This window comes from Globicephala melas, chromosome 11, assembly GCF_963455315.2.
Source record: "Globicephala melas chromosome 11, mGloMel1.2, whole genome shotgun sequence".
Lineage (NCBI taxonomy): Eukaryota > Metazoa > Chordata > Mammalia > Artiodactyla > Delphinidae > Globicephala > Globicephala melas.
Window position 1 is genome coordinate 74,099,904 of NC_083324.2, and position 24,644 is coordinate 74,124,547.

The following is a 24,644-nucleotide window of genomic DNA, read 5'->3' on the forward strand; positions in this document are numbered from 1 at the left end:
AACCTTACAACACATGTATTCATCACCCCCATTATTCAGAGATCAGGAAACTAAGTCTCATAGAATTTAAGTGACACATCTAAAATACAGAAACCGGACAGTGACTCCGGAGATTCCTCCACTGCGGTGCTCGTCTGGGTTTCCCCTGCCTGAACTGGGCTCCCGCAACCTTAGGCACCCCCATCAGCTCTGGCACTATGGACCAGTTACCATCAAGCTGTTAAGGACAGGCTACCACTTGAGTTCATCCTCTTAGAATAGGCACAGGTCCCATTCCTATTCTGAAAGGGACCAGGCAGGCATGATTTTAACCCAAATCTATGGCTCGAGTAGTAAAATTTGAGACAGGATGGCAGGACTTCAGAATGCCCAGACTCTTCAGAGATCATCTAGTCAACCTCTTCCCCCATGAATATGCAGATTTAAAATAACTAAGGCCCGAGAGGGGATGGGGTTTTGCAGAGGTCACCCAACAAATCAAGTGCAGGGCCCGGATGAGAGCCAGAACTTCTCACTCACTCCCATTCTCTTTTATGGCATCAGCTACAAACATTCAAACACGGGGTAAAAATACACATTCTAGGCTACATAGGAATGATTTCAAGGTTATTAATTCACACTGGCTATTCAGAGTGCTGGCCAGACTGCCTGAGCTTGAACCCTAGGTGCCCTTCTTACTAACTGTGTGGCCTAGATAAGGTGCCCTCTCTTTGCCTTGGGTTCCTTAACCGTCATACGAGAATAACAATAGTATCCGCCTCGTGAGGTTATCATGAGGATCAAACGTGATAATCTGTGTAGAGCTCCACCTTCTTTATGCTTGGCATAAAGTAAGCACTGAATAAATGGTACATATGGTTGCTACCGTTTGAATTATTACCATTATGACTACTACTAGTTCAGATAATTGACAGTTAATACTTTCACTCTGGGGGAAGAAGGCAGCAACAACTCCCTGCTGTCAAATCATCTCCTTCTTCTCCAAAGGCAGCACTAGACAGTCTCAGGAATGAAGGTGAGTCAGATGAATGGAAGTTAGCACCAGGAATGAAGAAATTACCTTTGAAAAGAAAAGTGCCTACAGAGTATTTTTATTTGGATGTTCAAAGTCAAAATTCCCCACCTTTCTCAAAACAACTCTTTCTCATTTTATAGTTGACCCTTGTACAACTCGGGGGTTAGGGGCGCTACACATACCCCCTTCTAAGAGGAAAATCTGAGTCTTGCTATCTCTGCCTGGAAAACAAAGGAATTGGTCAATGACTCACCCAAGGGCAGGAAGCTGAAACAGTTTGGAGAGAATCAGGACTCAAACCCCAGGTCTTTTGATTCCATACATTGTGATCCCTAATCACAGCTCAAACCTGTGTTGTTCAAGGATCAACCGTACTTCCTTCCTTCCCTCCCACCCCCGGTTTGGCTGAGATATAATTAACATAAAACACTGTATTAGTTTTAGGTGTATGTATATATTGTGAAATGATCATCATAATAAGTTTAGTTGACATCTACCATCTTACATAGTTACAAATTTTTTTCCTTATAATGAGAACTTTTAAGATCTACTGTCTTAGCAACTTTCAAATATACAATACAGTATTGTTAACTATAGTCACCATGCTGTACATTATACCCCCAGAACATACGTATCTTATAACTGGAAGTTTGTACCTTTTGACCACCTTCACCCATTTTGCCCATCCTCCACCCCTTGCCTCTGGCAACAACAATCTATTCTCTGGATTTATGAGTTTGGTTTTTCTAGACTCTACATATAAGTGAGATCACACAGTACTTATATTTCTCTGACTTATTCACTTAGCACAATGCCATCAAGGTCCACCCATGTTGTTGCAAATGGCAGGGTCTCCTTTTTATGGCTGAATAATATTCCATTGTATATACACATATACCAGATTTTCCTTATCCACTCATCCATCAGTGGCCATTTAAGCTGTTTCCATATCATGGCTCGTATAGAAAATGCTGTAATGAACATGGAGGTGCAGATATCTTTTCAAGTTAGTATTTTCATTTTCTTTGGATGAATACCCAAAAGTGGGATTGCTGGATCATGTGGTAGTTCTATTTTTAATTTTTTGAGGAACCACCATACCGTTTTCCATAGTGGCTGCACCAGTTTACATTCCCACCAACAGTGTAGGAGGGTTCCCTTTTCTCCACATTCTCACCAACACTTATTTGTGTCTTCTTCAGTTTCTTTCATTATTGTCATAGTTTTCAGGGAACAAGTCTTTCACCCCCTTGATTAAATTTATTCCTAGGTATTTTATTCTTTAAGATGCAGTTACAAATGGGATTGCTTTCTTAATTTCTCTTTCTGATAGTTCGCTATTTTAGGGTATAGAAATGCAACTGATGTTTGTGCATTGATTTTATGTCCTGCAATTTTACTGAATTTGTTTATTGGTCCTAACGGTCTTTTAGTAGAGTCTTTAGGGTTTTCTATGTATAATATCATGTCATTTACAAAGAGATAGTTTTACTTCTTCCTTTCTGATTTGAATGTCTTTTTCTTCTTGCCTAAATGCTATGGCTAGGACTTCCAGTACTATACTAAAGAAAAGTGGCAAGAGTGGGCATTCCTGATCTTAGAGGAAAAGTTTCAGTTAAAAGTCCCCGTCTTTCTTAAACCTAATCATTCTCCGTGACTTCCTATCTCAGTACAAAGCCTGACCATCTATCTAAACATCTTAAGCTTCTCATTCCACACTACCAGCCACTTGGTGACCTAGAGCCACTGATTCTCTCTCTGAAATGGTTTTCTGTAGGTCTCTCTTCTCTTTCCCCATTCTACCTGGTTCAGGCACAATTAATTTTACTTATTGTTTTTGGTCTGGACTGCTTTAGTGGTCTAAAATCTGAGCTCGTTCCTCTTTGCAACCCCACCTACTCACCACCTCCAAAGTAACTTTTGCAAGATGAATTAGATCAAATCATTTCTCCCATACAGGCTGCATGGCTTCTCCTCCTCTGCAAGGTATATTCATAGCCCAGGCTCACTGAAACACCTCCTCCCAAACTTTCCTGCCACCTCCTCACTGCAGAACACCTACAAGTTCTTTGAACGTGACCTTTCTTTCAACGTGGAACACCTAGCTCCTTCTCTATAGAGATGCAGTCTGAACATGAACTTCTCTGCAAGCTCTTCCAGATTCCCTGAACCCTTTCTTCCCTGGGCTCCCACTGAGCTTGCTCCTATCTCCACTAAACACTCACCATGCTGATCTTTATCACTTAATTTTCTTATCCTTTTCTGCTAGATTGATTTCTGAACAACATGGGCCTCATTCTTGTAGCCTCTGGCACAGGGACTACATAGCACACAGTAGGTACTTAACAAATTAACTGCTGAGTAAACTGAGTGGATGGTACAGAAAATAAAAGGAATGGGAAAATGAGACCTCAGTGACAAAGTTGATCTCAATAAAGCTAATGTCTATAACCTACATGACTAACTGCAAACGATTATGCAAGTAGTTTTTAAAAGAATGTGATGCGTACTTGCAAATGACAAAGCTCTCAAGTTCCCACTTATGTCCGTTAACTGTTCATCACTGGAGAAAGAGAGAGCCACATCCTCCCTAATTTCGTTGGGTTCTGCAGGAGCTGCAAACAAGGCATTTGGAAAGCTCTTGGGATCCTGTAGCTTTAGTTGAGGACACATTCCCTCATAAAATTCTACGGACTGGACTCAAGTAGTAGGTGCTCAGTAAATGCTGATTCGATTTGCAGTGGATTTGAAAGCAAAGAGCAACTCACATTTTAGACTAACTCAACGCAGTGACTGATTGTACTTAAGAAAATAGCTCTAAGGCTAAAGGAAATCAATGGGAGACTGAAAAGCAGCCAACTGTTCACTCCCCTGCCTTGTTCCACAGTCGATGCTTGTCTGCTTCTTGATCCTTTCTAGCTTCTAGGTTTTTCTTTTCTTTTTTTTTAACATCTTTATTGGAGTATAATTGCTTTACAATGGTGTGTTAGTTTCTGTTTATCAGTTATACATATACATATGTTCCCATATCTCTTCCCTCTTGCGTCTCCCTCCCTCCCACCCTCCCTATCCCACCCCTCTAGGTGGTCACAGACCACCAAGCTGATCCCCCTGTGCTATGCGGCTGCTTCCCACTAGCTATCTATTTTACGTTTGGTAGTGTATATATGTCCGTGCCACTCTCTCACTTTGTCACAGCCTACCCTTCCCCCTCCCCATATCCTCAAGTCCATTCTCTAGTAGGTCTGTGTCTTTATTCCTGTCTTACCCCTAGGTTCTTCATGACATTTTTTTCCCCTTAAATTCCATATATATGTGTTAGCATATGGTATTTGTCTTTCTCTTTCTGACTTACTTCACTCTGTATGACAAACTCTAGGTCCATCCACCTCATTACAAATAGCTCAATTTCGTTTCTTTTTATGGCTGAGTAATATTCCATTGTATATATGTGCCACTTCTTCTTTATCCATTCATCTGATGATGGACACCTAGGTCGCTTCCATCTCCTGGCTATTGTAAATAGAGCTGCAGTGAACATTTTGGTACATGACTCTTTTTGAATTATGGTTTTCTCAGGGTATATGCCCAGTAGTGGGATTGCTAGGTCGTATGCTAGTTCTATTTTTTACTTCATTGTGTTCCTGGAATGGAGGGGGTCAGTTAGCAAGTGTTGCCCTGTGCCTGTGATACATTTGCCTGTGTTTTGGGTTGATGTAATACGTGTGAAAGTTGAGCTGCGTTATTTAAAATGTCCTACTTTTCCTAAAGCCTCCCCTCCGTATGACAAGTGGGATTCTGGCTTAGGGAAGAGAGAAGGGTGGACTGGAATGCTCTAGCATCTTTCATCTCCAGTTGTGGGATATATGTTAAAGGGAGCTCAGAAACTTTTGTTTTTACTGAAAGGATACTTTAAAAAAAAAAAAGCATAGGCAGCAGACTCATTAGATGTCCACTGAACACTTCTATCCTAACGTACTAAATAGGAAAGATTCAAAGCATGCACTCTGCTATAATTCATTTTGGGATAAGACAAAGACAGCAGTGCCTTGGAGAATAAATCATTAACTAAAGTCAAACGGAGACACCCTGGAAACCAGTGAAACCAGGAGGCAGCCGAGGGATCAGGCAGCTGGGATTTTCCTGTTCCCTCTAGTGACTTCTAGAGAGAAGCATCCCACAGGCAGGAGGAACTCGGCACACTGCGCTCCCTTCTATTTCACTTTTCAAACTTGAAGTTATTTTTAGATGACCCAAGCCCGCTAATCCCAGGCAGGACAATTCCCAGTCCGCTGCGTCTCAAAGCACCTTCCCCTCCCCAGCACTTTCCTTAAAGCACTGGGAAAAGAGGCTCCGATTTCCCGTTTGCTCTCTGCGTACAGACCACCTCCCCTAATCCCCTCTCCAAATCTCAGTCCCGGGGACCACAGGCGTCATTCCCGCTCCTCCACTTATGCACCTGCTGCTGCTACTAGAAAGACGAACCCCTGGGCCACTAGGACTGGGGAAGGGGCTCCTTGAGACCCGCGCCCTCTAGAGGGGGTCAAGGGACCTCGGTCCTCACGGCCGCCGCGGGAGCTGAGAACTGGATCTGGAGACCACCCGCCGCCACGGCCACCGCCCCCGGCCCAGCCCCATACCCCGCCCGCTCTCGGCCGCCCCCCGCCACGGTCCCCCGGCCCGGCCCGGGCGCCGCGCGCAGCCCCGGCAGGACAGGACAGGACAGGACAGGGTGCCGGGACGAGCGGGCCGGCGCCGTTACATAACCGACCTGCTGGTCGTCCGCGATGCGTCGGTGGAGGCTGAGGCGACTGCTGGGCGGTCTGCCGGTCGGCGGAGCCGGCGACTGCTGGCGTGGCGCGGCTGCTCACCTGGCGGCCGGGCCGAGAGCGCGCGGGGACGGGCGCGGTGCCCGCGGGCCTGGGCGTGGGGCCGTGCGCGGCGCGCCCCGCCTCCCGGGCTCCGGCTCCGGCTCCGTGGGTCCGCGGGTCTCTGCCTCCCGCCCGCTCCTCGCCGCAACCTCAGCGGCCGTCACCCGGGACAAAGCGGCTCCGGGGAGGGGCCGAGCCGGCGGCTCTGGCAGGAGCCAGCGGAGATGGGCGCGCCCCCAGCTCCGACTCATCGCGCCAACCTCCAATCAGACCCCGGGAAACCGAGAGCCCCTGTCTGGCCTCCTCTCCTCCCCTCCCGCCTGACCCCGCGCCCTTCCCGGTCCCCCACGCACTCCCCTTCCCGGGCACTCCCCCTGCCCTCCGCCCCGGTGCCCAGGAGGGGGTGAAGACCCTCTGGGGACCGAGTTCAGGAGACGGTCCGTAGGAGTCCCGGGGGGAGGGGCTCCTCGGGGTCACGGCCGGGGTGGTGGCTTCCTTGGGCGTCGGAGTGGGCAGGGGGCTGATGCTGAAGCTAAGGGTGGCTGGGCAGCGACAGCCGGGAAGAAACTGATAGAGAAGCAAACTGTGGGTGGGGAATACTGAGCTGATGGAGCCCCCCTACGCCGGCTAACTGAGGAAAGGTCGAGAAGCCCCTCGAGGGAGGGCCCTGGGGCGCTGCGCCGGGTGGGCGCAGGCGCCCGGTGGCTGGCTTCCCGGCCCCGCCCCGCCCTCGCAGGGGAAGGTGCCCTGCGCGGGCCGTGGCTTTGCCAGGTTTCCCAGCCACCAGACCTGGGGACTGAGGGCTTCAAGGACTCCTATTGTATGAGAGCCTGTGACACATGAGTGGGTGGCATCCTACGGTATCGTACAGTAAAAGGTTGAATGTGAAACAGAATCTTGGGTAGATCTGTCGCTCAACAAACTTAACCCCGGTAGAGGTCTCTGCTTTACAAAATAAAGCAGTTCAGAGCCGTGGCTGATGGGTGCCACCCGTATGGATAGAGTTGAGTCTCATGGCAAGAGAATGCCAATAGTGTAAAAATATATATATAATAAGGGAAGTGGGAAAAACTGAAGGAAGAAGGGTGGCGGGGTGAGGGTGGGGGAGGGGCGGGGGTGTGTGCACCAACCTGAGGGAGGAAATGAATAAGATATAAATCAGCTTTGCGTTCTGTCATCTTTCTAAATGCTACATAAATAGGCCTTTTCCCTTGTGCTTTTTATGCCCTTTTGTTTCCTGATAACAATGTTAAGATTGCATCGAAGCAACTTGTAAGTTTCACAACTATTCTTTGCTCACCCAGGCACCACATTGTTTTTTCCAAGGCTGACACACAATTGCATCCTCTTTGAAAAACAAAACAGAAAAGGTAGACCTTGGCTCTTCTCTCTGATTAATCTGCATTAAATATAAATAAAGACAGAATTTCAGAGTTGAAAATGACCTCGGACTCCTACTCTTCCAAACTTCTAGATGCACAAATCCATATATATTCACTGACTAGATGAATTACTTTTTTGGATAGAATTGTTTGGAAGAGCATCCTTATGTTAAGCCCAAAATTACTTTCCTAGGATTTTCACTCTAGTTCACTTTTTGAAGCGATGAAGACAGTGTCCAATTCCTTTTCCAACTGACTGTCTTTCAAATATGTGAAGATAGCCATCATCACTCACTCTAAGCCCCCATTTCCAAGTAAAATATCCTCAATCTTTTGAACAAAATTTCACAGTAAGTAGTTCCTAGAATCTTCACCAACCTGAAGACCTTCACCTTAATAGGATCTATTATGCACATATATGTTTACAAATAAAATTTTCTGGGTACAGAAATAATATATTTATTGTAGAAATTTTGCAAAGTTGGAAAAACACAAGATTTAATGTGAGAATTCAATGAAGTAATACATGTAAAGCACTTAGCCCAATGCCTGGCACACAGTAGCACTCAATGTATGTTAGCTGTCACAAAAGTGAACATGGTCATTTTCTTACCACTCAGATACAGGTTTTCTTATTTTCTTAATAGACTTTTTTTTTTAAGTTTAATGTTCACAGCAACATTGAGTGGAAGGTAAAGAGATTTCTCATATACCCCCTGCCTCACACATGCACAGCCTCCCCCATCATCAACATCCCCCACCAGAGTGGTGCATTTATTACAAAAGATGAACTGACATGGACACATAATTATCAACCAAAGTCCAGAGTTTACACTAGGGGTCACTTTTAGGTGTTGTACATTCTTTGAGTTTTGACAAATATATAATGACATATCCACCATTATAGTCTCTTACATGACAGTTTCACTGCCTTAAATATCCTCCCTGCCCCTCCCATTCATCCTTACCTCCCCGCTAACCCTTGGCAACCACTGACATTTTTAACCATCTCCATAGTTTTGCCTTTTCCAGAATGTCATATGGTACGAATCATACAGCGAACTGTATAGACTTTTCAGATTGGCTTCTTTCCTTTAGCAATATGCAACTAAGTTTCCTCCATGTGTTCTGCGTGAAGGTAAGTTTCAACTCACTTGGGTAAATACTGAGGAGCGTGATTGCTGGATCATATTATAAGAATATGTTTTGTAAGAAACCACCAAATACTGTCTTCCAAAGTGGCTATACCAGTTTGCATCCCTGCCAGCAATGAATGAGATTTCCTGTTGCTTCACGTCCTCACCAGCGTTTGGGATTGTAAGTATTTTGGAATTTTGCCATTCTAATAGGCATGTAGTGGTATCTCATTATTGCTTTTATTTACAGCTTCCTAATGACATAAGATGTGGAACATTTTTTCATATGCTTATTTGCCATCCATAGATCTTCTTTGGTGAGGTGTCTGTTCAGGTTTTTCACCCGTTTCCTAACTGGGTTGTTTGTTTTCTTATTGTTCTTATTGTTCCTTTCTGTTTTAAGAGTCCTTTTATATTTTGAACAACAGTCCTGTATCAGATATGTATTTTGTAAATAACTTCTCCAACTCTGTGGCTTGTCTTCTCATCCCCTTGACAGTGTCTTTTGCTCAGCAAAAGTTTTTAATTTTAATGAAGTCCAGCTTATGGATTTATTTCATGGATTGTGCCTTTGGTGTTTTATCTAAAGAGCCTTCATCATACCAAAAGTCATCTAGGTTTTCTTCTATATTATCTCCTAGGAATTTTATAGTTTTGCATTTTATGTTTAGGTCTATGGTCTATTTTGAGTTAATTTTCGTAACGTGTATAAGTTCAGTATCTAGATTATTCTATTTATTTTTTATTTTTTGCATGTGGATATCCAGTTGTTCCAGCACCATTTGTTGAAAAGACAATCTTTTCTCCATTGTTTTGCCTTTGCTCCTTTGTCAAAGATCAGTTGACTATACATATTTATCTGGGTCTATTTCTGGACTATCTATTCTATTCCATTGATCTATTTATCTATTCGTTCACAAATATCACACTGCCTTGATTACTGTAGCTTTACAGTAAGTCTTGAAATCAGGTAGTGTCAATCCTCTGATTTTGTTCTTCTCCTTTAAAAATGTGTTGGCTATTCTGGTCTTTTTGCAGCTTCATATAAACTTTAGAATCAGTTTGTCAATATCACAAAATAATTTGCTGGGATTTTGATTGGGATTGCATTGAATCTAAAGATCAAGTTGGGAAGAACTGACATCTTTCCATACTTAGTCTTATTACCCACAGACATGGCATATCTCTCCAGTTACCTAGTTTTTCTGATTTCTTTCACCAGAGCTTTATAGTTTTCCTCACATAGATTATGTATATATTTTATTAAATTTATGCCAAAGTATTTCTCCTTTTTTTTGACCTTTGCCCATGTTTTAATTGGGCTGTTTTTCTTTGTGTGTGTGTGTGTGTGTGTGTGTGTGTGTGTGTGTGTCTGTGTGTGTGTGTCTGTGTGTGTGGAGTGTAAGAGTCCTTTATACATTCTGGATACGAATCCGTTGTCAGATACACGATTCGCGAATATCTTCTCCCATTCTGTGAGTTGTCTTTTTCTTGAGAGTGTCCTCACTATGAAGTATAAAAGTTTTGAATTTTGACGAAGTCCAATTTATCTATTTTTATTATGGTTGTTGCTTATGCTTTTCGTGTCAACAACATTATTTTTTATAGCTACATAGTATTCCTGATAGCTGTACTTTTTTTCTTTTGTTTTGAAACAATTTCAAACTTACAGAAAATTTGCAAGGATAATACAAAGAACTCTTATACACCCTTTGTCAGACCCGTTTTATAAAAGGATCCAAGAGAGGATACTGCTTTTCACCCAGTTGGCATGTTTCTTTAATCTCCTTCAATCTGAAACAATGACCTTGACAGCTTTGAGTTCACTTGCTAGTCATTGTATAGAATGTACCTCTATCTGGGTTTGATGTTTCCTTACACTGAGGTTATAAGGTGTACTCCGGAACATCACCAAAGTGGTGCTGTGTTCTTATTGCAGCCTATGTATAGCACGTGATATTGACTTGTCACAGTCATATTTTTCTACTTCCATCATTTCTTCTGCGTTACTTAGCATGCTACTGAAAGGAAAAGTTTTTCTTCTCCTCATTTAACTATTTAGTAATATAAATGTGCACTCACAGACTCCTAGTTTATTTAATGGGTCATAATCTGTTACTATCATTACTTATTTTGATGCTCATCCCCCCAGATTTGGCCAGTGGGAGCCCCTTCAAGCTGACTTCTGTGTCCCTTGGCACATCGCCATAACTGAGTGTTTTCTTACTCGCTGGTACCAGAGAGTCCAGACTCAACTTATTCTTTGTCACTTGTGACCCTGGAAGGATTTCATGTTTTCCAAAGATACATGCTTATATTTTTTTCAAAGAGAGGACTTCACACTCTTTGCTTCTGCACTAGGAGAGATTATAGGGGTTTGGATTTATGAGGAAATTTGAAGATTACATATCACTACTAATAACAAAAACAATAACATTAAATATGTCCTTAAGTGGTTACCGAGTACCAATAACCCTGCAGTTCGTATTTGTACATTAATGTAATCTTCATAATACCCTATGAGGTAAGTACAACTATGATTTCCGTTTTATAGGTAAGGAAACCAAAGCACAGATAGATTGCCTAACCCTGGTAAGTTGAGCTGGAGTGAAACCCAAGTAGCCTGGTTCAAGACCTTGGGGTCTTTTGTGTGTAGGAAAATGCTGCCACTTTCGGGGACCGTGGAGGGTGAGTCAGGTCTTCCTCCTCAGGGCTCCTGCAGTTCTTTTTCACATGTCCCTTTATTATGCCTGTCACATTACATTGTTTGCAAATGACCTAATGGATGGCCCAAGCAACTTATCCTACTACCTGACATGGAGTATGCTTTCAATCAATGTTTAACCGTTGATAAGGAATTTAGGCTAACAGAATATGGCTTTCCTGAGGTCAAAGTGATGGTTTGTGTAACACTGCAACTAACATTCCAGTCTTCTCAGTCTCAATCAAGTAACCCTTCTTTCTCCTTCATCAAGCTCGCTCATCTGGTGCCACATTTATTACTAGAAAAGTACTTTGTAGCCCATCTCAATGTCAGGCTATTCCTTATAGATTTAGATTAGTTGTAATGCCATGTAAGCAAGATGCATGTTCCTTTATATAGTAGTCCATGCTTTACAGTAGCAAAAATAAAAATGGGCTGGATTTTAAATGAAACTGGAGCAGGACAGATCTGGTCTGAAAGTGGAGGCTATCATATATTAATTCTGGGTTTATAGTTTCTCATGTCATGGAAATGGAAGTGGATAGAAGGGAAGAAACACTTCTCAAAGCATTCTAAGTTAATCTGTTTTATTCTCTTCTTGGCAGCCTTTAGAGTAGGATGGAGAGGTGGAAAGGGCTCATCAAAGCAGGGAACAGAGAAAGTGATCCTATAGCAAAGCATTTGGTTGCTCTCAATGACTTGAGAGATATTCTTGGGTGGGGGAGAACACACACACTCCCTGGAAAAAATAAAGTCAAGATGACTGAGTGTGTTTCTTATAGCTCAAGGAATCTCTGGTGTCAACGTCCTCCAGCCAAAGACCATTAAGAACACACGTGTAATCAAACAAGTTGGGTTTATTGCTCTTTGCAATGAGGGAGGATGCACACCGTGGAGATGGTGGGGCATGGCAGTAAGACATTAGGAAGGACTTACAGGGTTTGGACTTGTCTTAAGTGATCTGGGGGAGGGTTTAAAGAAGCCGTACTTGGCTCTAGATTGGATGCTATTAAAAAGCAGGGGTACTGTTTTCCTTGGGTATATTAATAAATCTTATCTGTAAGGTGGGAAGAATGAAGTAAGGCTATCACTGGTATCATTGGTCAAGAAGCAGCCATCACTCATATTAGTCAGAATAGGGGAATGTGATCATTTTTGGAGTTTGGACAATGTTCACATGTTTGTCTCTGTTTAGCTGTGAGTGCAGAAGATCTTGCTTTTATCTTGATCCCTCGTGGTCCTAGGATATTTTGTGAAACTGTGTATATTCAACAGGAGAACATCAAGGCCAAACCGATCACACCTGGCAGATCATAGCTGTCAGGGCTGCTTCTTCCTTCCTCCCTAGTGAGATAAGGTACCTGTGATAGATGATTCCCCCCTCATCTTGGCAACCTCACACAATAACCAGCCCACCAACCATCCCCAATAATCATCAATAATACACAGTACCTAAGAATGTCTACCACATTTTCCACAAGTGGAAAATCAGCAAAAGTAATGAGTTCTTTCAAAGGGCTTTTGAAAGAAAAATGAAATAAGTGTTAAGCTCCCAAGACAACTAGAGAAAAATAAAAGATGGGGCTAGATGATGGGCATTGAAAGAAAGGAACTTTGTACTGGAGTACAAAGTACTGGAGTGGTGTGGGAAGATATAGAAATGGGGAGACTTGGGCTGAGCTTCAAAAATTAATTGAATTTGGAGAGGAAAATAAGAAGGTGGTGGACCTTTTAAGTGGGGAGAACCACACAACCTCTGGAGAGGTCAGCTTTGGCCCTGTTAACACAAGGCAGACAGTGGGGCAAAGGTTGACCAAGCATGGAGATGGGAGAATAAATGAGGGCAGAGGAGGGGAGAGATTGGCTCTAGCACTAGGCAAGTCCAGTCCAAAAGGCCCTTGTGGTCTCAAAATAACACCACAGCAGACAAAAAAAAACTGTCCAAGCACATTGTTGTCATCAAGAAATCTCACATAGAGAACCTGGCATATCTTAAACAAAAAAAGCTTGAAGAAATGGAATCCGGGACAAGACAGAGACCCCATCATCAGGATCCTAAGGTGGGGACTGGTCCTTGGAAACCAAGAGGCTCGGGAGACTGTGAGGACAGCTTGATAGTGGGTTGTATCAACGAGGCTGACAACGAGACTTCTCACTTAAAGTGTTGATCAGTTCTAGAGACCAGGATGGGGCTGAATTTCAGGCAAGAGTCAAGTGCCCCAGGTATGAGAAGTGAAGGTCTGGGAACCCTGGGGCTTAGCACAGGTCTCAAGTTTGAATCTCACCTCCTCTTTTTACTAGCTGGATATCCTTGAATAAATCAATCACTTTACTCCTCTCAATGCCAGTTTTCTCATCTGTCAAGTCGAGATAATGGTAATCATACCCTACATTGTTGTGAAAATTAAATACCATAAGGTTTGTAAAGCGTTTGACCCAGTGTCTGGCCTCGATCCATTTTAGCTGTCATCATCGTTATCATCATCATCATCAAAAGAAAAGAATGCTCTAAGGTAGAGGTCATGAGATTATGGCCCCCAGGCCAAATCCAGCCCCCACGTCGTTTTGCCAATCAAGGTTTACTGGGACACAGTCACACTCCTTTATTTATGTATTTTCTATGACTGCTTTAGCATATGCAGTTGCAACAGAGACCTCAAGACCCATAAAGCTGAAAATACTTGCTATCTGGCTCGTTCCAGAAAAAGTTTGCTGAGTTCGCTCTAAGGCAAGAGAAGTCCAATGACCATGCCTATGTTGGAAGCTATGAGGACTTCATGTGAACAAAGCACAGGGGTAGCATAGGAAGTAGGAAGAAAAGTTTCACCAGGTAAGTTGAGGCACACTTTCGCAGAAGAATAGTCTTTTGAAGTTAAGAATATGAAAAAAAAATTATGCCCTTTTTCAACCATCTTAACTCAGTAGAGCTAACTTTCTCTCTGGAACCCGCTACATAATTTGGAGGACCCAGGGTCCCTGGATCAAAAAATATTAAGAATTTCAGGAAAATGACAGCAGAGCATTAAATCAAGTATAGGGCCCTTCTGCACAGGTTGTATGGCTCTGTCTCTTTTTCTGTCTCATACACACACACACACACACACACACACACACACACACACACACACTTTACACCTACAAGAGTATTCTACAGTTGAAGAGCAATCGAAAGGCTGTCAGTTCCAAACTGAGACTTGGGTTTTCTGTCTCTTTCCCTACCAGAGCATTTTCTCCTATAAATGATTCTTCTACACTCACAACCTCCTCCTCTTTTCATTTTCTTGCAGCAGTAAAAGCAGTTTCCCTCCATCGAACTCTCTCTTTTCGTTTTAGCATGACACATCCGTGTTATTGTTCAGATGGCAGAGGAAAACTGCTGGTCTCTGATTTCTCTTTTTCCATTCGTTACAGCATGCCATGCCCAAAATAGTCGAGTCTGCTTTCACCGTGGCCCCATGCTCACCACGCCAGGATGAAAGCCACCGTTGCCCTTGTTGACTCTTACTGGGCTTTGGAGTGTCTGGAGTGTGTAAAGTTGTACAGATAAAAGTGTTAGGTAGAATGACATGCACGCGAAGAGCCACAGGGCAGCTAAGCTGATCAGTGTTTCCTTCATGGAAACAAGAATGTGCAAGGGGCTGCAGTATGGGAATGGTCTGTGAAACTAAAACTCATGGAGAACTTGGTTTGCCCAAGAGGGAAAAAGAAAAAATCACACACACAAAAAGATGGATGGGTTGTGTTTTGTTTTTAGCTCTTTTGACAGTCCATGGAGTGGAAAATGTGTCTATAAATGAGTTTTTTGTTGTTCATTGTGTGGAAAATATTCACAGATAGACAGATAAATATGATATTATAAGCCTTCCAAGGTTATTGTATTTTTTTTAAGTCTGCAAGTAAAAGCAAGATGGTTTGGGATATCGGGAGTATGAGTGTACAGATGCCAGTAGGTTGATACTAGGTATGATCACAGATCCACAAGTCCCCTGGTGAGGCAGGTTCCCCCACAGGGACAAGTGAGCGCCCTCGAAGATGCCTGGGACTCACTGGCGTGTGTTGATTTTCCAAAGGAGGACGAATCTTTCAGGGTCATCCTAATTTGCCAGGCGTGAGTCAGATTCCTCCAGGGTTTGACAAAGTGACAGACTACTCTGATAAATTAATTTGTGCTAAGGTGCTAATGGCTGATAATAGACTCTCTGGTTACTCTCGGATAATATCTATAGTTACATGGGGCCAGGTTCTTCAGAGTCTGGAGGCCACAGTGCCGTGCATCTCTCCGCCAGCCTGTTTCTCTCTGCTCCTGGCGCATGCCCTCTGCTTTTAACCTTCCGGGCTATGCACTGGCCGTTCCCTCTGCCTGTGTGCCTTTACGTGACACTCTCAAATTCTTCCGCTAAAGATCAACTGAAAATAATAGTAACAAGTGCTGTTTACTATAATTCTAAGTATTCTCGAAGAGTTGTCCCGGGACCAACATTGGCATCACCCCGGGGAAATTGTTAGAAATGCACATTCTTTGGCCCGCCCCCAATCTATCAACTTGGAAACTTGGAGTGGGACCCAGAGATTCGTGTTTTAGCAAAACTTCCAGGGGTTCTGATGCTTGCTAAAGTTTGAGACCACTGTGCTAAGCACTTTACCTATATCAGCTCATTGAATTTTCACAACTCTCTGAGGTAAGTCCTCAGATTCTCTCCATTTGGAAGATGAGAAAATTGGGGCACAGAAAGTTTAAGTAACTCGACAGAGATCCTAAGTTGGTGAATGGTAGAGCTGGTCTTTGAGTCCAGGCAGTCTGGCTCTAGAATGTGGATGACCTACCACTCAGCTTTGTTACCTTTTCAATCACTGCTTCGGCAAAGCCTTTTGTAATTGCAATCTCCCAAATCCCACCAGACAATACGAGCAGCTCCCATATCACTTTCTCCCTTTATAATGCTTGTGCTTTTCTTTTCCTTCTGTCCCCAGTACCCAATACCTATATTGCAGGAGCAAACTTTGCTATATGAGGAAAGAATGAATAATTAAGGGGACCGATCAGTGAATCAATAAATGTCTTGACTCAAAAGTAACTTGATTAGAACTTTCCAGAGGACTTTAAAAAAAATTTCCAGATGGATAAATAACAAGATCCTATTGTAGAGCACAGGGAACTATATTCAATATCCTATAATAAAACATAATGGAGGGCTTCCCTGATGGTGCAGTGGTTGAGAATCTGCCTGCTAATGCAGGGGACACGGGTTCGAGCCCTGGTCTGGGAGGATCCCACATGCCGCGGAGCAGCTAGGCTCGTGAGCTGCAACTACTGAGCCTGCGCGTCTGGAGCCTGTGCTCTGCAACAAGGGAGGCTGCGATAGTGAGAGGCCCATGCACCGCGATGAAGAGTGGCCCCCGCTTGCCGCAGCTAGAAAAAGCCCTCGCACGGAAACGAAGACCCAACACAGCAAAAATAAATTAATTAATTAATAAACTCCTACCCCCAACATCTTCTTTAAAAAAAAAAAAACATAATGGAAAAGAATATGAAAAGGAATATATCTATGTATAACTGAATCAATTTGCTGTATACGAGAAACTAACGCAACCTCGTAAATCAACTATACTTCAGTTTAAAAAAAAGATTCCAGAATCCTATCCCTCACCGACTGAATCAGAGTCTCCAGGAGGGCGCTTGGGAATCTGTATTTTCAAAAGTAAAACGAAAAACAAGAGCCCGGATTTAAGAAAGAGTTGTGCCAACACATTGATTCTGCCCACATTGAACGCCTGCCTTAATTGGCACTGACGACTGTGGATAGTTTTCTAAGACTAAGGGGAGAGTACGAATGGGGAAAGAGGGGGGCTCTTGGGCGCTTAAATCCTACCTCATGGGGAGTGGCTAACCCTTTCTGGAAGAAATCTGGTACATGCTTCAGATTTTAGGCACATTATATGATAATCCTTGAAAAAGATCAATATAAGAAACACCTGCCTTTGGTACCACTGAGCTGTACATGGTAAGTATTTTTACCCCCAGAACAGGCAGTCCTTAGCGCATATATATGTGTGTATATATATATATATATATATATATATGTATACATACATACACACACACACACACACACACACACATATATATGGGTCATCTTCCAAAAATGTATTTGTAAGTTGAGTTGTTTGGAACTCAGAAAACACTTTCCCACAGAAGTAATATTAGAAAAGAGGGTTCCGTTCCTCTGCCAAAACACAAGACCTGATTTGGAACATTCTGTCTCTGAAATAGCAGTTCAGATGCTCTGCACGGACGTCCGTGGGAAATGGAACTAGGACCCACCCAGCCTGGAACTGGGGACTATGGGAGCATAGTGACTGCTGGGGGAGCATCAGAGACAAGCCTTGGTTCTCCTCCATCCCTACACACACACACACACACACACACACACACACACACTCATACACACACATAGACACATGGGACACATAAATACACACACAAACACACACACATACAATCTGGTGGCTACTGGTCACATGGTAGAAAGACACAGTTAGCACTGAAGGAAAACTACTCGCGATCCAATGAAATCTTTACTCCCTTCACCAGTGCAGTCAAGAGCTGCCCCAGACCTCAGCTCAGAGTTTCCCGGATCAGGTACAGACAATCAGCAGTGCTTGTACCCTTCCCTCTGATATCATTTTACTTGGATTTGGGGAATACTATTACACAACCTCTCCTTTGCACTTTAAGGCAACTGCAACTACCTTCCCTAATATACCTACAATAATAGTTTGAGGATGAATATGAAATGAGGGCCATAAAAAATTGCTGCTAAAAGGTAGAAAAGAAATTTTTTTGTTTCTCCTTGGCCATTAATTAATTAGCCATGTGACATAAGGCTAGGTTCTCTGAGTCTCAGTTTCCTCATGTGTAAAATGTTGGGGAAGGGGAGTTGCTCATAAAATCTTTCACTTTTTTCTAGATCTAATATTCTAGATTTCAATAAAAATAGTTCCCTCTACTTCCTTGTGAAAAGAGTTTCCAGGTTGCCAACTGTTCTACCTTTTCCATACTTGGTAGTAAAATACTGAAAACTCATCTCATCCCTGGCCCAAAGGTGCACCAAGAAGAACCAAGGCTGATAAATTACAGTTTCATTTCATTCTTATTAAATTAAATGTATTTCATTTAATTTTTACCTGCTCACCCTCAAACTTCATTTGGGAAATAGCTCATTGAGTTAAATTGATAAATATCAGTGAGATATTTATCAGCACATAGCATATTAAGGATCAAAGTGGTAAAATAATAATAATAGTAACATTATTAATAACATTGTTATTAATCAGAATTTTGACATGGAAAGCAAAAAGAGGAAAAGAATAAGATAATTTAATAGAATTTGAAGTTATTTCAAGAAAAAAACCTTTAAAAGGAATCAATACACAATCTTTTTTTAAACTGAAGTATAGTTGATTTACAATATTTTGTTAGTTTCAGGTGTACAGTATAGTGATTCAGTTATTTTTTTCAGATTATATTCCATTATAGGTTATTACAAGATATTGACTATAACTCCCCGTGCTATACAGTAAATCCTTGTTGCTTATCTATTTTACGTATAGTAGTGTGTATCTGTTAATCCCATACTCCTAATTTGTCTCTCCTCCCGCCACTTCCCTTTGGTAACCATAAGTTTGTTTTCTGTGTCTGTGTGTCTGTTTCAGTTTTGTTTGTAGATTCATTTGTCAGTACACTTAATCTTAACAAGCACAATCATAGGCTTGAATTTAACTCAGAGCAAAATATATTGTTTCTTTGATAGAACCCCCTTCTCCCCAAGGTAATACTATGTAGAAGAAAAGAAGTAAGGAAATGTGGTTACTAACAGCTAGCTTTGGTTTGGGATTGGTGATCCCTGATAGAATTTGATACAGGTCCTCCTTTCTATCTGTTAGGTTAGTGTGTCCCTGTGACGTGCTGGGGGTGCCTCTGGACTTGGCTTTAAGAACCTCAAGAAGATCTAATTCGCTTCCACTGCCGTATAACTTTAATGAGATTCAGTTCTCTGAGCAGGATACGAATAGAAACTTTTGCTTCCACTGCCTCAGAAAAAAGAAAGTCAAACCGAAAAAAAGAAAACAAAAGCAAAAATTATCCCAGATAATACACAACAAAAATTCCCCGAGCCCCAGCATCTTCCTAGACAGCTGTATAAGAATACTGGGGAATTGTTTTGGGTAGGGAGAAAATGGAAGTCTGGTTCTAGAACCTCTGGTTTTTGGGGTCTCGGAAACAACCATTTAAAAAATAATAGTTTTCTAGACCTCCTGCTGTGTCAGATAGTATGCTGAATGTTTTACATGCATTATTTAATTCAACCCTCAAAAAAAAACATAGTGAAGTATATATGTTATTTCCACTTTGTTTAGTAAACCCTTATATTCCCACTCATAGAAGAAAAAATCAAGAGAATATGGGAAAATAACTCAGTAAAGAGACAGGACCGCATGTATATTCCATCCCAGTTGTTCTGACAGCACAGTGGACAAGTAACAGCCTGAGATTTGAATCCTTGCTCTACCACATCCTGTGACTTTAAGGAAGTTACTCAGTTTTCTTACATATAACACGGAAATAATAACATTGCTTACCTTTCAGACTTGTTAGAGGTTTCCAACTAGAGCCTACACATAACAGACTTAGAACAGCTCCTGTCAGATGGTAGGTAATATTCAATGACTTAGTATTTTTATCTGGTCCAGCAACTCCCTGTGTCCTTACCCCCTGGAAGCCTGCCTATGTCTGGGCAGGCTCCTATACAGCCCAAGGACAAAAGCAGAACACTGACAACAGCTCATTCTTACTCTCTAAGAGTAGATCTTGATTCTCCAAGTGCTGTTCCCGGACCAGCTGCACCAGCATCACCTGGAAACTGGCTAAAAGTGCAGAGTGTCAAGACCCACCCCAGACCTCCTGAGTCAGATTGTGTGTTTTAACACGATGCCCAGGTGATTTGTGTGCACACTGAATTTGAGAAGCTCTGCTCTCAGCCACATGCAGTAGCAGTTCTCACTGGTCCTCTGACAGTACACGCCTGGAGGTTCCTAGCCCTCAAATTTCAGTAGAAAGGCAGAACCTCGTAGTGTATACAACATGCCAGGCTGCCGGGCCTCTCTCTGCCTTTTCCATTCCGCTCTGGTTAGTTCAGAGTGTCTCTCATCTTCCAATCCACCTGGTGAACCATTATTTAAGACTTAACTCAGACGTCACGGAGACTCTTCCTATCCGCCCTCCTCCTATTCCAAAAGGGAATTCGTCGCTTCCACCTTGGTTTCCCCATTGAAAACCAGACCGTCTTCCATCTCTTCCATCTTCTTTGACTGTAATCCATGGTAAGAAACATTTTATAGACACACTGGAACACACACACACACACCTGTATGTTGCTGAAATGAAAGTCTCACGAAAGAATATTTTACTTACTCTGTGCAGTGGACTCAGATATTTTCAACATTATTCTATTTCATGCTATATGGGTCATAACTGACAATTTGTAAAACCCCGTATATAACTATTTCTTTCATAGAAACTACAACATTAGATTGATGACTTAGTTTCATGTCTATCACCTCTTCTAGACAGAGAGGACGTGGCCCCATATCTGACATATATAAGGCTTCAGTATTGTCTGTTGAATGAATAATGAATGGGTGGGTGGATCTTATTATGTTATGATCTGTTTTCACAGCCTGTCACTACTCCATCCCTTACCTCCTTGGTTCCACTGCCATCATTAAAAGAATACGAGGACCTACTTATGCAATAACTCATCAGCCACTAACCATCACTGTAATTCTATGCAATGAATTATGCTCTATGCTCCCAACAGGAATTTTCAAATGAAAAGCAGTACTACAGATTATTGTGTTGACTAATAAGAGGAAAGACAAAAATTTTGAGTTTGAAGAAGAGTAGTTTTGTTTTGCCTACTTTGGGATTTGGGGGACTGTTCATGGCTGCTCTTTTATTAGTCTCCCTGTTGTAAATTACACGGAACTCGTGTTGCTATAGCTAAGACATATTTAGAACATCCCGTGTCAGGAGGTGCCAACCTGCCATTTGAGCTTCTCCATGAACTCTGCCAGTTTACCTCCATTCTCTCTTTCAACACCTCAGTTCTTCCAGGGTGAGAGCCCTTGGGCAGAGGTTTATGATGGGAAAAGATGATGACGAACCACATTTCATTTATCATTTGTATCCCCGGCTTGGACCTGACACTCTAGTTCATTCGACAGGAAGGGAATTTGAGGCTAGGTGTCAGAACCTTCAGTTCTGTTTTCCTGAGTCATACGGCCCTGCCTTGGCAGGATGCCCTTCTTTCATTCATAAGAGGAGGATGGAAAAATTGAAGACCCAGAAACTAAGTCTGGAAGGAATGGCAACTTTTTCAGTCTTACCTTTCACTACAACACAATAATAAAACAAGCTACCTAATAATCGTTTCACCTCTTTACAGCTTATTCTCAAATATTACATTTGTGTATGGCATTTGAGAGTCTGACTGTCTGGGCTTTAATCATGGCTCTTAGTAGCTAACTGACATGCATGACCCCTGCCTTGGTTTCCCCCCCCATAAAATGGAGATAAAGACCTACCTCATAGAGTCTTTGTGAGGAAAAAAAATGGCGGTCCCTATAAACCACTTCGAATTGTGCCTGTCACAGAGTAAGAACTTAAATTCCAGCTATTTTTAAGATTATTATCACACACAGAAACTGTATATACATATATAATTCCTTTCCCACATTTAGACATTTAAAGTAAGGAAAGCTCTTCAAAATAAAATGCTGCCTTACTAAGTGCCATGTGATATCCTGAACTGGCTCCTGGAATGGAAAGGGGCATTAGTGGAAAAACCAGTGACATCTGAATAAAGTCTCAAGTTTAGTTAATTTAGTACTCACGTTAATGTTTTACTTTTGACAAATGTACAAAGATTATGCAAAATGTTAACACGAAGAAAACTCAGTGGAGTGCGAAGAACGCTCTGCACCATCTTTGCAACTTTTCAGTAACTCTAAAATTATTCCAAAATGAAAAGGTTTTTTTTTAATAAAGGCCACACATAGTTCTCAAGTATGCGGTAACTACGAAGTTGAGCTAAGCACCATGGAAACCCGGGAGATCAGGAAAAGAGGACTTTGGCTTCAAAGAGCTTACAGTTTCGTTCTGAGAACAGGACAGCAATGAACTTACCATAAACTGGCCAGAAGGTAATACATGTCTTAATAGAAGTGGAAACAAACTCTTATCAGCCTAATATGAAGGGTCAGCCTCACAAAGACCTTGTTCTCTGTGGTCCAACGCACCGGTTAATTAATGAACACAGCTCCATCATTCCTGCCCCCTCCAGTGGGTACTCTGCCTGGCTGGTATTTCAGTGGGGGAACTCCCACCACGTTGGAGGTGCTATCTGATGCCTGACTAATGCAAATGTAAACTTCCGATTTATTAAATTTTTAAGTAGGCTGTGGAATGCAGCAGAAAGAGCATGGATCTTGTAATCGAGCAAAACTGAGATCAAACCTAGTTTCTCCCCAACTAGTTAATTGAGCCTCATGTTCCTCTAAACTGGGGGAAAGAATACTGAACTTGCTGACTGTTATCTCAATCAAATGATCAAGTGAGATGATATCACAAGGATCTCTGGCGTACAATAGGCTGGGTTTATTATCACTGTTACCATCAGTAATTATGCTCTAGGGTTGTGCCCCGGCAACCACACTCAAGTACTTATCCATTTATCAGGCACCCAGTTCACTTGCTCAAAGCCCTTACTTTGGAGAGTCCAGGACTTTTTGCCAAATGGAAAGGGTAGCAGACCCCGGTGAGGGAAGCCGGCATAGATGAGGGGTTAATTGCATAGGCTTTAGAGCCAGTCAGCCTGGCTTTAAATCCTGGCTTGTCTACTTATCAGCCTGCTACCTGCGGGCCATTGGAAAAGCAACTTAACCTCTCAGGGCTTCTGTTTCCCTATGTGTGAACTGTGAGTAATGGTATCTACCCCATAGAGGTATGTTATGAGGGATTCATGCACATGAAGTCTCCAGAACAGTGTTTGGCACACAGCTAGCGCTCAGTAAATAACGGCTATACCTGTTAGCTCTTATTTTCCAACAACAAGCTCCTCTTTTCCCTAGATGTCCAACACCCCATTTTGTTCAGATATGGGGGCGTAAGTTGCTCAGGGAAGGGGCGGTTCTTCCCTCCAGCCCCAGGGAATGAACTATGATTGGTACAAGTGATCTCTTCTCTTATTCCAGTTTAGGTATGGGTAAGTGGCTGAAATCTGGCCATTGGCACCTAAGGGGAAATCTGCTGGCAGCTTCTAGGGAATTCTGTTTGCCTCCTGTATTGAATGCTGCGCGAGAGGATGTGCAGCCATCGTATGGCCATGAAAGGAGCCAGGAGAACCACAGAGAGGCTACCTCAGAGCCCAGACACCACTGAGCTGCAGAGCCATCTAAATTTGTTGTTGTTTTTTGAGCATTTTTTTTTCTTTTCATTAAAAATTTTTTTATGGAAGTATAGTTGATGTACAATAATATTACACATTACAGGCGATTCACAATGTTTAAAGGTTATACTCCATTTATAGTTATTATAAAATATTGGCTATATTCCCCGTGTTGTACAATATATCCTTGTAGCTTATTTTATACCTAATAGTTTGTACCTATTAATTCCCTACCCCTATATTGCCCCTCCCCCTTCCTTCTCCCTACTGGTAACCACTAGTTTTGAACCATCTACCTTTGGACACCTTGTTATGTGAGATAATACGTGTCCTGACTCTTTAAGTCACTTTCAGTCAGGGTTTCTTTTACTTGCAGCCAAAAGCAACTTGGCAAAGAGTGGAGGTCACAGAGTTGGAGCAGTATCATTATTCCCAGTGTTATGGGTAAGGAACTAAGTCTCAGAGAGATTAAAATCACTTTCCACAGGGTTATACAGCTAGTGAAGAGCAGAGAATGAGAAGGGAGTAAATAAAATATATTTTCATCTTGGCCATTGAACTTGTTCTTGGTCTATTAATTTATTTCAAAAATATTCATGGAGGGCTTCCCTGGTGGCACAGTGGTTGAGAGTCCGTCTGCCGATGCAGGGGACACGGGCTCGTGCCCCGGTCCGGGAAGATCCCACATTGCCGCGGAGCGGCTGGGCCCGTGAGCCATGGCCGCTGAGCCTGCGCGTCCAGAGCCTGTGCTCCGCAACGGGAGAGGCCACAACAGTGAGAGGCCCGCGTACTGCAAAAAAAAAAAAAAAAAATATTCATGGAGTCCAGAAGACACCTTTATAGACCCTGTGGAATTTTCTGTCTTGAGGGCTTGGGTGGAGCTTCCAGTGGACAGAGAAGAGTGAGCACGAGTCCCGAACTGTAACGTATGTATTTCTAGTCCTTGATGACTTGTTCAGGGAATGGTATGCCACTGCATAACTGAGGGAAGAGTCTCTAGTAGGATAAAATATTTCCAAGAAGTCTGAGT

General features: G+C 42.6%; 1 protein-coding gene across 1 annotated transcript in view; it reads right to left on the reverse strand.

The window, feature by feature from the left end:
* The window catches only part of RCAN2 (regulator of calcineurin 2), a 265,161-nt gene extending 259,219 nt beyond the window's left edge, over positions 1-5,942 (reverse strand). Inside the window, exon 1 of the mRNA XM_030870540.2 lies at positions 5,787-5,942. The gene's annotated coding sequence lies outside the window, so the exon portion shown is untranslated. The remainder of the gene's footprint in view (positions 1-5,786) is intronic.
* Between the last annotated feature and the right edge of the window lie 18,702 nt (positions 5,943-24,644).